The sequence below is a fragment of the Dasypus novemcinctus genome, chromosome 18 (genome assembly GCF_030445035.2).
Source record: "Dasypus novemcinctus isolate mDasNov1 chromosome 18, mDasNov1.1.hap2, whole genome shotgun sequence".
Classification (NCBI taxonomy): Eukaryota; Metazoa; Chordata; class Mammalia; order Cingulata; family Dasypodidae; genus Dasypus; species Dasypus novemcinctus.
The window spans coordinates 18,169,645-18,181,711 of NC_080690.1; the positions used below are offsets into that span (position 1 = coordinate 18,169,645).

Below are 12,067 nucleotides of genomic sequence, written 5' to 3' on the forward strand. Positions count from 1 at the left end.
CTGGGACCCTTTTGTGTTATTGATGCCTTGAATTTTATTTTTTATACATTTTAAACCGGGAAAGATTTCCATTTCTATTGTGCAGTAAAGATTCATTTAGACTTATCCACATCTACCCTGTGCATTGCTTTTTGTTTCTTCTTCCATTTCCATGTTTTTCTCTGGGATCATTTTTCTTCTACCTAAAGAACTCCCTTTGTTATTTATTTAGGTCAAGTCTTCTACTCTGAACTCTCTGTTTATGTTTGTCTAGAAAGTAATTTATTCTTCAGTTTTGAAGGATATTTTCACTGAGTATAGAATTCTACTTTGGTTGTTACTTTGTTTCAGCATTTTACAGATGTCATTCCATTGTCTTTTGGCTGCCATAATTTCTCTTTAGAAGTAAGCTGTTGGCCTCACTGTTGCTTTTTCAAGGTAATATATCTTTTCTTTGTTTTCATTGAAGATTTTCTCTTTGTTGTTAATTTCCAACAGATTTACTAATGTACCGAGTGTGCTTTTATATTTTTTTGGTAATTATCCTCTTTGGGATTCATATCTGTGATTTGATATCTTTCCTTTCTTCTTGAAATTGCTGGTCACCATCACTCTGGCAAGGACTTCTAAAACAATCTGTCTTTCCCTTGTGTCCAAATATATCGATGTTAAGACATTTTCTACATGTCTCCTATGCATTTTTTGCTGTTCATTTTCCATCCTTTTATCTCATTATGGTTTCGTTAAAATATTTTTTACTTGTCTATCTTTCAGTTCAGTCTTGTTTTCATCTGTTTCTAATTAGCTGTTAAACCTATTTATGGGTTCCTTAATTTCAGTTACTGTATTTTTTAGTTCTAGAATTTCCATTTAATTCTTTATTTTTGTGGGTTATATTTGATTTATTCTCCAAATATAACTATAGCTATTTTAAAAGCCATATCTGATAATTGCAAATCTTTGCTTCACTGTGGGTCTATTTCTATTTTCTGCTTACCCCTCAACCCATTGGTCCTGTTTCTTGATATGCCTGGGAAGTTTTGAATGAATGCCAGATATTGTGTGTGAAAAATTTTAGAGGCTCTGATGGTTATATCATCCTCTGAAGAGAATTTACCCTATTCTCTGTGAGGCAGCAAGGCAAAACAAATGCCTATCATTTCAGTCCAAAAAGGAAAACAGTGAATTGACTTAAGTCTGGATTGTAGTCTTTTTAAGACTCAGATTAGATCTGGGTCACCTTATTTCCTAGGTCCCAATTCCTTGACAGCTAGCTCCTGAACTCTGACTTTTATCTTCCTAACATTGTGAGTCTACTGAAAGCTCAATTTGGTTTTCTGGCAGCTTTCTTCTCAGTTTCTTAGCTTCTTTTCCTGGGCAAGGCAAACTGAACATTTAAGATATACCCTGATTAAGGAACCACTTTGAAATAATGCCATCAAAAAAGGAGGTAAGAAAATTTTTTCTTTGTGAATCTGTAACTATTCCTAGTGATCAAAATTTCCTTTTCCACATGCTCATAAAAGTAGATCTTAAATAGATTAAAAATCAACAGTATTTTTGAACATTGGGAATGATTTTTATTCTAATTTAGGCTTTTGGCACCTTTCCCGTTCTGCATATTTTCTCAGAAACACCTTTAATTCCTCTAGCTCAACTGCAAATTCTAACAGTACCTTTGAAAGTAATATATCTGGGATAGAAGACTTGAATTCCTACAATTTGTTGTTAATCTCTTTAGTTGATCCTGAACTACAACCCCCACTAGCCAACTTTAGTCTTTACCTTTCTTATCTGAAGGTCATTCTTTTTTTTATTACCACCATCCCCCTTTGCAGCTTGCTTGCTGTCTTCTCTCTGTGTTCATTCACTGCACACTCTTCTGTGTGTTTTTTTTTTTTTTTTTTTACTTACTTGTCTCCCTTTTTGTTGCATCACCTTGCTGAGTTGTCTCGCTGCAGTGCTTGTTGGTTGGTGGCACTCTGCGGTGCTTGCGGGCCGGGCAGCACTCCACAGTGTGCGGGCGAGCCTGTCTTCACAAGGAGGCCCGGGGACGCGAACCCAGGGCCTTCTGTATGGTAGACAGGAGCCCAGGTGATTGAGCCGCAGCTGCTTCCTAGATGGTCATCCTTATTTACAGAGAAGGTAGAGAAAAAGGATTTGAAGAATAATTTCCTTCTCTGTCTATCAGGAATCTTGTAACAGAACATCAACAGCCTGTATCAAGTCTCTGTTACTTTTCCCTAGGGGAAAAAAAAACACAATTTTCCTCACTTATATCCCTCTCCTTGTATTTTTTATACACAATCATTTATTATCTAAATTTAATCAAACAGATCCCTATCAAATAACATTGCTCTTCTATATTTATCTTCGTTGCTCTTCTTTACTTATCCTCCTTCCTTTTTTCCTGAAAATTTTATTCATCAATTACTCACTAAGTTTCTGTTAACTGTGTACCAAATACAAGAAAAAAGATGGACTCAACCCTGCCTTAAAGACTGGTTTGAAATATAGACAATATGTCCAATACAATACAAAGTGATATGTATAAAATGAAATTTTAGGGTTAAATTGGAGGACCCTAAAGGAGGAGTTATCCTCCTTTTTTACAGATTATGTCCATGGAGTTATATTTATCTTTTAACTGATTGTTTTTCAAAATCTGCCTTTCTGAAGTCTAGGGTAGTATTGTCCAACGGAACTTTCCGTAATGATGGAAATGTAATGCCCTATAGAGTAGCCACTAGCCACATGTGCCTAGTGTAAATGAGAAACAATCTTTAAATTGATTTAATTTTAATTAATTTAAATCTAAGTAGTCGCATGTTGCTAGTGGACAGGGAATGGTTGAGCATATGACTGAATATGTCCAATATGCACTATTACTGACTATTATAAACTTAAAATTAAATGACTATTTTCTTCCAAGTTTCTCATTTTTTTCTACTCTCTAAGAAGTTTTTATTTTTGCTCAAAATTGAATTTACATAATTAGTTTATCTATTCCTTCTATCTACTGAGGAGGCAAATAATTAGAAGGCAAGTCATGGATTTATCAGAAATTCTACTTTCAGTAGAATGAGTCTTCAAGTCTATATTTGAATACCTGATTCAGCATGATCATTCTATCATGAGTTTGTATTTTTTTAGGATCTGAATTACTACTACCAGATATATATTCTTTATTTGGTCAGCAAACTGTAGAATAACTGCCCTAAGTTATTACTGTTTTTATGTTTAGCCAGATGCTTCTACTCAAATTTTGCCCTCCATTGATATAATACATTAATGATTGCCATGGTTAGAATTAGGACTATGGTTTATGATCATGGAAGAGACTGCAGTCAAATGGCCAATTCAGAGATTAAACACGCAACTTTTTAATTTTATTTTTTAATTCTTTTTTTTTAAAGTTAATAGATCACACAAAATGTTACATTAAAAAACATAAGAGGTTCTCATATACCCCACTTCCCCTCCCCCCCCATCAATTTTTTGAAAGGTATTTTTTGGAAGATACATAGATCACAAAAGTGTTACATTCAAAAAATATAAGAGGTTCCCATATACCTCCCACCCCCCTCACTCCACTCCTCCCACAGCAACAACCTCTTTCATCGTTGTAGCACATTCATTGCATTTGGTGAATATATTTTGGAGCACTGCTATTACATATGGATAATAGTTTACATTGTAGTTTATACTCTCCCCCAGTCCATTCAGTGGGTTATGGCAGGATATATAATATCCAGCATCTGTCCCTGCAATATCATTTAGGTTAACTCCAAGTCCCGAAAATGCCCCCATATCACATCTCTTCTTCCCTCTCCCTGCCCTCAGCAAATACCGTGGCCACTTTCTCCACATCAATGCTACAATTGCTTCATTACTAGTCACAATAGTTCATAGTAGAATATCAGTATGTCGACTCTAATCCATATTATATTCCTCCATTCTGTGGATCCTGGGATGGTGATGTCCACTCCACCTCTATATCGAGAGGGGGATCAGATTCCACATGGATGATTGATGCAATTCTCCTGCTTGCAGTTGTTGGCACTCTCGGTTCCCTGGTGTGGTGTTTGACCATTTTCACCTCCCTGCTAGCTGACCTGGGTAAGTCCAACGAACCGAAGGGTAGGAGTTGCAACTCTGCTGAGGTTCAGGGCTGGGCTGGCACATGGCCAGTCCAGAGATTCAAATTTCCTGAGTATACACCAACCCTAGCGCCAATCACAGGTTCAGTAAAACTGACATAGGAGGCATGTATAAAAAGGTCACATCTGAGTCCAACTCCATCACACTCAGGAACACAAATTCCATAGTAGGGCCTACTGACATGGCACTGAACTCCAGAGTCATCTGCCTTGACTATAGAACCTGTGGGTCTCTGTAGCCCTCAGGAGAACCAGTACCTGAGGGGTTGTATCTACTTTGGCTGTCTCTGGGGTGAAACACAAAACTTTTAACTCATTATCAGAATGCTTATGTATGCATATAAATCCATATTTCCATGAAGCAGAAACAGTGTTTCCCATAAGGTTACAATCTTTCTAATGAATGATGTCTCATCTATATTTTAGTGGACCTCAATGTGTAGGGGTAACAGTACAGGCTTTGGATTTATACAGACCTAGGAATTCAGTAATGGTGGATCTTGTTATGATGATTCCTGACCTCAAAATAAGTTAGCAGCTTTTTCATGATGTCTTTTTGGCAATAATTCAGGACATTAAAGTTGCCAGACCACATATTGAAGAGTACCCTTCTTAATGCTAAAAAAATTTAAGATTTAAAGCAGGTAATTATCACATTATAAAGTAATTATTTACTTTGTTACAGGCTTCATCCAGAAATAATAAGATCTTTTATGCAATTAAAATAGTACTATATTTTAAAATCAGTACTTAAAACTTTTCAGGAAACTTTATTTCATCGAGTAAGACATACCTGCGTTTGGGATAAAAATGTCATAACTACTGACAGGGCTACAATAAAAATGCTTTAAACTCATTACTATTAAAACTGTAGCTTACATGTGTCTAGGACTTTACAGTATATGAAGCACTTTCATATACCTTATTTCTTTCCAAAAAAGGCATCACAAGAACACAAACAGATATTAAAACTTGTTTTTGTGAACAGTGGCCCTATTAAAATGGACAAAGAAACTGTGTGTATATCATTTTATAATACAAAAAACAGCACATTTTTTGCTGAAATTCTCAAAAGGCAATGTGGCAAAGCACATGATTTGGAGTCAAAAAGACCTATGTTTCAATCCTAGTTTTATTTACTTACTAGCCATGTGATCTTGGGCAAACTACTTACCTATATGTAGCTTTACCTCATCTGAGAATATTCCTCATTGGTTAACTGGGAATTCTGATCCTATAGTCAAAATTAAATGGAAAAAAACATGTATCTTAAAGCAATACCTAGTAGATGGTAAGAATACAATCAATAATAATGATGCATTACTATTATGAAAATTATTATTTTTCATTAACCTTCACAGCATTTCAATAAAATCTAATATAAAAGTAAATAATTAAATATGAGACAAGGCCTACTGAAATGTCACATATAAAGCCAGGTAGAGATAAATGTCTGTTACACAAGCAAACGAGACAGTATGACCATGGGAAATGGAGCTAATTAGGGGAAATTGAGATTTCATCTAAGCAGGTTTAAATTTATGAGTTTAAGCAGGGTAGGAAGTTATTCTGAGGGCATCACAGATGAGTTTGTTTTAGGAAGAATAAAATGAAAGCATTTGTGATGTGAATGTTGAAGGAGAGAATAAAATGGAATCATATTTGTGAAATAAGGAATTGAACTGTATAAAATGGGGTGGGGTGCAGAGAACATGAGGCTGGAATAATTTGATTTATGTAAGAAAATTAGCTCACTTAGATTCCTCATAGGTTATAAGGGCAAGGATAGAAGACTGACCTGCATAGCTCTGCATAAAAACCCCTCTGCTCCAGAGCAACAGATCCTAACAGGTATCACAAATGTGCTGCTAATTAAACAAAGAGCTTCCATGTAAACTATCTGTTCCTTAAAGCAACCCATTACTATTTATATAAACAAATGAAATTATGTCTTATTTACATAAAATTAATACCATCTTTGCATCGGCCTCACTCATTTTGATTTTATTTTGATGTTCTTCTTTAAACAGAGTGGAATATTTAGATACAATTAACATTATTTGAGGGCCTACCATATGGCAAGACATTACATAAATTATATCATTGTTATTATACCTATATTATAGCTAAGAAAGGTCAAATACACTTAAAGTAATAGCTAATAAATGGTGGAACTAGCATGTAAATCAAGATTTTCTGACTTGTAAACAAATGTTCAGCCCCCACTTTCTCCATGCTTTTTCCAAGATCAAATGCACTAGGGTCTAGTAGAAATTTACAAAGTATGTCAAGTGAAAGGCAGTGTGCTAAAGAATTGCGGAACTGAGTTTGGAACATGGGATAATACATGTACGTGATTAGCAGTAAGCAGTAAAGAAACATTGTTTGTTCTGGCACTCCCCAATTCTTCATCTCTGCCCTCCCCCAAGAGAATGTGCACTTTGTAGGGTTTCATAAATTATATCAAAACATCATGGAATAACAGCTTAAATTTCAGAATATCTTAACAGCTTATTTCAGAATATCTTAACAGCTTTGCAGGGCACACAGTAGGCACTAAATAAATGTCTGACTTATCCAATTTTAAAAATGAGTCATTAAATATCAAAAATCATTTCATGGCACAGAAAATAAATCAGCCAATATCCAATAATAACGTATATAATTAAAAAGATGAGAACACAAAGGTGTCAGTCTATTATCCCTGACTACCTTTTACGATTCCCCTAGACAAAGGATATCAGGTCAAAGAGGGAACCATATTTGGTCATTGTAAACATTTATGTAGGCTACATATCTGAAGGCCGATTTGCACAATGGGTCAGTAAAGTGACAGGTGACTGCTCTCTGCCACAATTCCAAAGTCCATCTTCTTTACTCCATCAATTTGCAGCTTGGTAGTGGTGAGGCAAGCAAAGAGTAATATTGTACTCCCAGGAACAAGGCACTCTTTTCCTCCTTGTCATTCTACCAACCTCCCAGAATAAATTGCTAGTTAGGAAAAGGGAAGTCAAACATTTATGAAACATATCACTAAAAAAAAAAAGAAAAAAAAAGAATTGTTTTGCAAATAGTAGCACTATTAAAAGGGAGGAAAGAGACTAGCATCAGTCATTTCATATTACATATAAGCAGTTTATTAAAGAATTAAATATTTATAGACTATAAAGCAAAGCAGGCGATGAGTCGCAAACAGCTTGCTGAGAAGTACATTATAAAACAATGAGCCTGTCAGTGATTGATAAAGAATGGAGAGTGCAAATGCTTTATAAAATCCCTAAGTTAGCTATGAATTTCCAGATTAGCAAAATAAGACACGGTAGCCAGCATTGCCATGCCAACTCATGCTGTTGTATACACCAAAAGCCTTCACTAAACAAAAGCATATTTCTGCTTTGATTCTTGCACCACCATATAAATATAGGGGAAAGGCTGAAAAGCACAGGGAATTCCTGAGTGAGAATTTTATGGATGCTCAGTTCTAAGTTAATAGATGTTAGATCTAGACACCCACATAATCCATTTCATTTCCTTCTTTTTTCTTAATAGATAAATAGGCTGTAAAATTTCAAAGGAAGATATCTTTCCCTTCCTTACGAATCATTTCCATTAGAGATCAGCTCACCTACTCTAATTTCCTCAGCTTAGAGAAGAGGCAACAGAGACTTAAAGTGGTTCAGTGATTCTATCAAGTTCACACATTAAGTGAATAGCAGAATCAGGATTAAAACTTGGGTCATCCATCTCCTAGATCTAGGTTCCTCTAGTAGTTTCACCTTCTTTCCCTAGTCCCCCCTTTTTTTCAAAGATTTTATTTATCCCCACCCTCTCATTGTTTGTACTTGCTGTGTCTGGTTGTCATCTTTTTTATTTCTTTAGGAGGCAATGGGAACCAAACCTGGGACTGTCGATGTGGGAGGGAGGCACCTAAACACTTAAGGCACCTCCGTTCCCTGCTTTGTTGTGTCTCTCGTTATGTTTTTCCTCTTGTGTCTCTTGTTGAGTCATCTTGTTGCATCAGCTCACTGCACCTGCCTGTCACACCAGCTTGCTGTCCTGCTCGTCCTCTTTAGGAGGCACTAGGAACCTCTCTCCTGCTTTGTTGTATCTCTCATTATGTTTTTCTTCTTGTGTCTCTTGTTGTATTATCTTGTTTTATCAGCTTGCTGCACCTGCCTGTCATGCCAACACGCTGTCTTCTTTAGGAGGTACCAGGAACTGAACCGTGGACCTCCCATGTGGTAGGTGGGAACCCAATCACTTGAGCCACATCTGCTTCCCCTTGATCCCTTTTTAAAATTAGGAATTCTGAGCTCCTTCTACTAATAAAATCATTCTTCAGTTAGAAATTATGAGCTTATTCCCTCATAAAATTATATTTCTAATCCAGCTTGGAAGATGGTTTTTGTGAAGAGAAAAAAAAGCTTTAAGTTAGTACAACTTCACTTTCCATATTCTCTGAGAAAACCAGAATGTAATTTGCCTATCCAAAATCATTCTTGAATCATTCAAGGGTCTATTTTGAAATAATAGGATACTACTAATGAAATGTTGGCTCCTCTTTGAGTAAATTGACATTTCCCCCATACATTAACTAGCCGGGATGGTGAATTATTTTTAATCCATTATGAGTATGATTGGTCAAGACCTAAAGGTGTTCATAATTTTAAATGCCCGAGGAAGTCATTTTTCCTTGACTTTGTCCAAGTCATAAGCGTCTACAAATTCTGAATACAATAATTTCGAGTTCTATTCCTTTCTTTTCTCTACCTTCAAATTTAAAGTCACTTAAAGTCAATGTGTTTCTACATAATTAAGCTTGACATTCCATTTGCAAATTGGATAGCAGATGCATTATAAGTAAAACAAAACAAAGATTAAATCCTCTGTACCTGTATAGAACTTAAAGCACTACGAAGTTTGTAAAAATCCAACCCTTGATGCCCAGCCCATAATTCTACTGCCATTTTAAAAAGATTATAGTAATACCTGAAAATCTTTTTGATTAAATTAGACATTTTCTTTGGAGAGCAAGATTCAGAAGCTTCTTCATAAGAAAGAATTACCCAATTTTTGTGTGTGTTTCTTCCTTCCTACAATTCTCATCAAGACAGAAAAATAGCTACTTGCTCCTCAAATTGAATAGTGCCATTATAATGAAAACAAGATGATAGAGATGAGAAAATAAACATTTAGTTGGCATTGTAACTGAACATAATTTTTAAAATTTCGAGGTAATGGTTGAGAATAACTTATCGTTCAAAGAAAGGTAACCACATATTAAGACAAATCACTCAAGAAAAAAACAAAAGTCAAATGTTCCCCGTAATTTCCCTTTGCAGTTTTCCTAATATGAGAGTTATCAAGCAAATTCATTTTATTTTGTGTATATTAGGAACAAATAGGTGTACATGTAGTCATAATGGTATTTTAAATGACTTATCTAGAAAGTTAGCTCAATTGGTAAAGTAAAAATGTAAAAACTCAGAGCTACTGTTGTCAGAACTGAATCCATAGGTGGCTGAGGAGACAAAGAACAAATTTCAGAAACAACACAGAAAAACATTAACTAATTAAAGGTGATGGCCCAAAAAAATGACCCATTATGTTAATGAATGCTTTTCTTGTAAGGTAGTTAGTTACCAAGAGGTCCCTGAGAGTATGATTTGGTATGTCGCTGCAGCTAAAACTGCAATAAAAAAAAAATTGCTGTCCGCATAAGAAAGAAATTGTAAGTGATTCCTACATGCAGCTGTGGTGCACTTCTTGATGATCGATGTGCAGATGTAACCTTAAAATCATAACACTAAAATCAAGAGGGTTAGGAATGGGAAGACAAACTTGAAAAGATTAGGATGCCTTGTTCTGGAAAGCCAAAAATAACAAAGGCAATGGACAGGAGGAAGATTTATTAACAAATCCTAGAATTAGGGCACCTCTTAAAACTTGAAAGCATTAAATGCAGTGAAATAAAATGAAGCAGGATTACTTGATGTACAAAGCAAAGTTTCAGAAATTTTTACTGCAAGGTAAAAAATAGTTTTAAAACAATCCTATATTCTTAAAATGTTATTAAAGGGGATTGTGATGTTCCTTAATATAACATAGAGGACTACAATGTATTCCTCAGTTCTTCAGTTAGGAAGAGTCAGAATCCTAGCATATTTTCAGTATGGCAATGGTATGTTGTTATAAATGCTATTTACAGTGCTCCTTAATTTTCAGTAGAAAAATAAGTATGACTGAGCCCATTTAATTACTGCAAAGTTTAATAAGGCAAAATCTAACAGGGTTTTTTTTTTTTTAAGCCAAGATCTAATAGGATGATGTTGTTTTGTGACTCAAACAGCAATAGATCATAATTTTAAGATCTTTTACCACTAGTCTTGTAAGTGAAAAATCTATTGCAGAAAATAGCAGCTAAAAGCTGTTGCTATTTGGTGCCCTTCCGAAGGAATATACTAGGACTCAATTTCTATATTTCCACATTACCAAATCACAAGCATAACTAATATTTATCTGAGTGAAGTCTCAAAACATAAGCCAAAGATGAGTAATAGGTTGAAAACCAGTTCTTTTACCATCTCGGGGCCAAGGTTTAAAGAACCATTATGAAAGCATATGTGTTAATGAAGAGAGTAAAGTAGTAGGCTTCAGAATCAATTTCTTGAGTCTTTAGGATTTTTAACTCAATGTGACTTAATGATAAATTTACTTCCATGAAAATGAAAAGCAAAAACTAAAACTGTAATTCTAGGGGCTGTCATTATGAGCTTTCAAAACCAGTTATTAACTACTAGATAGGCCAAATGTTAATAGACAACTGAAGTTCATAGATTTTTTTTTTCTATTTTAGTTCCTTCATTTTGGCCCTTAAGGCAAGGCTATATTTGCTTGTTTGTCCTAGGAAAAAATAGATATCAAGGTAAAGCTATTTCTGAAAAAAGACCACAGATTTCTGATTTCTCTCTGTAATCTGAAACAGAATTAGTTGTCTCATTCCCAAATGGATCTCAGAGAAAGCTAGAGCTTGAAAGCAGACAATTCCCATGTACACATGGTAAAAAGGGACAAGTTAGGCTCTGTGGAGCTAATTCTCGGAGAAAGATAAGGATCCTCAGGCAATATTTACTAACAGTGAACAATGGGTTCCATGGGGTGAGTGTATCAGCAAAAACGACATATGTGTAAAGTGAGCACCAGCATGTGATTAACTGTTTGTGGATAGTAATGCGATGAAAAATTTTTATGACTATTTATTTTAAAATATCGCCAAGATATTAAGAATGAAAGAAATGAGACCTGACATGGAGGATTTGAAAAATCATCTTAATTACATACTGATAGATGGTGTTCTGATGAGGAAAGTATAATTTAAGAGAAATGACAACATAAATAATATAACTGCCATACAGTAATCATTACTGCTACTTTTATTACTTAGAGGAAAACAAGTCACTTTTCACTACCTCCATTGTTTTTATCATGGCTTGCCTGGATCATTGCAGTAGCCCCCTAACTAGTCTCCCTATTCTCACCCTTGCCCCTTTAAAATATATATATATTTTTTTAGCATAAAAGAGGCCATAGAAATCTGTTCATGGTCACTCTCCTTAAAAACCTCTAGTGGGCTCTCATCTCTTTCAGAGTAAAAATCAAAGATTTTGCAGCGTTCTACATAATCTGGTTCTTCAATAATCTCATCTACTATTGCTCTCCCTTTGCACTCTGCTCCCCAAATGGGCTTCCTCTGCCTTGCCGGGGCCTATTTCAGAGTCTCTGCATACACTGTGCTCTTCCTGTTATGCCACTAGATATTCTCATGACTTATTTCTTTACCTCATTTAGATGTTAACCTCTCAAAAGCTTTTCTTGAACCCCTATTTAAATTTCACAACACAATCTACCATTGCAACTTTCCATATTCT

General features: G+C 35.2%; 1 long non-coding RNA gene across 1 annotated transcript in view; it reads right to left on the bottom strand.

Moving 5' to 3' along the window:
- Window positions 1–12,067, bottom strand: part of LOC131274312 (uncharacterized) — a 138,550-nt gene that overhangs the window by 18,129 nt on the left and 108,354 nt on the right. The window contains exon 3 of the long non-coding RNA XR_009181526.1: window positions 5,314–5,373. This is a non-coding gene — a long non-coding RNA (uncharacterized lncRNA). The remainder of the gene's footprint in view (window positions 1–5,313; window positions 5,374–12,067) is intronic.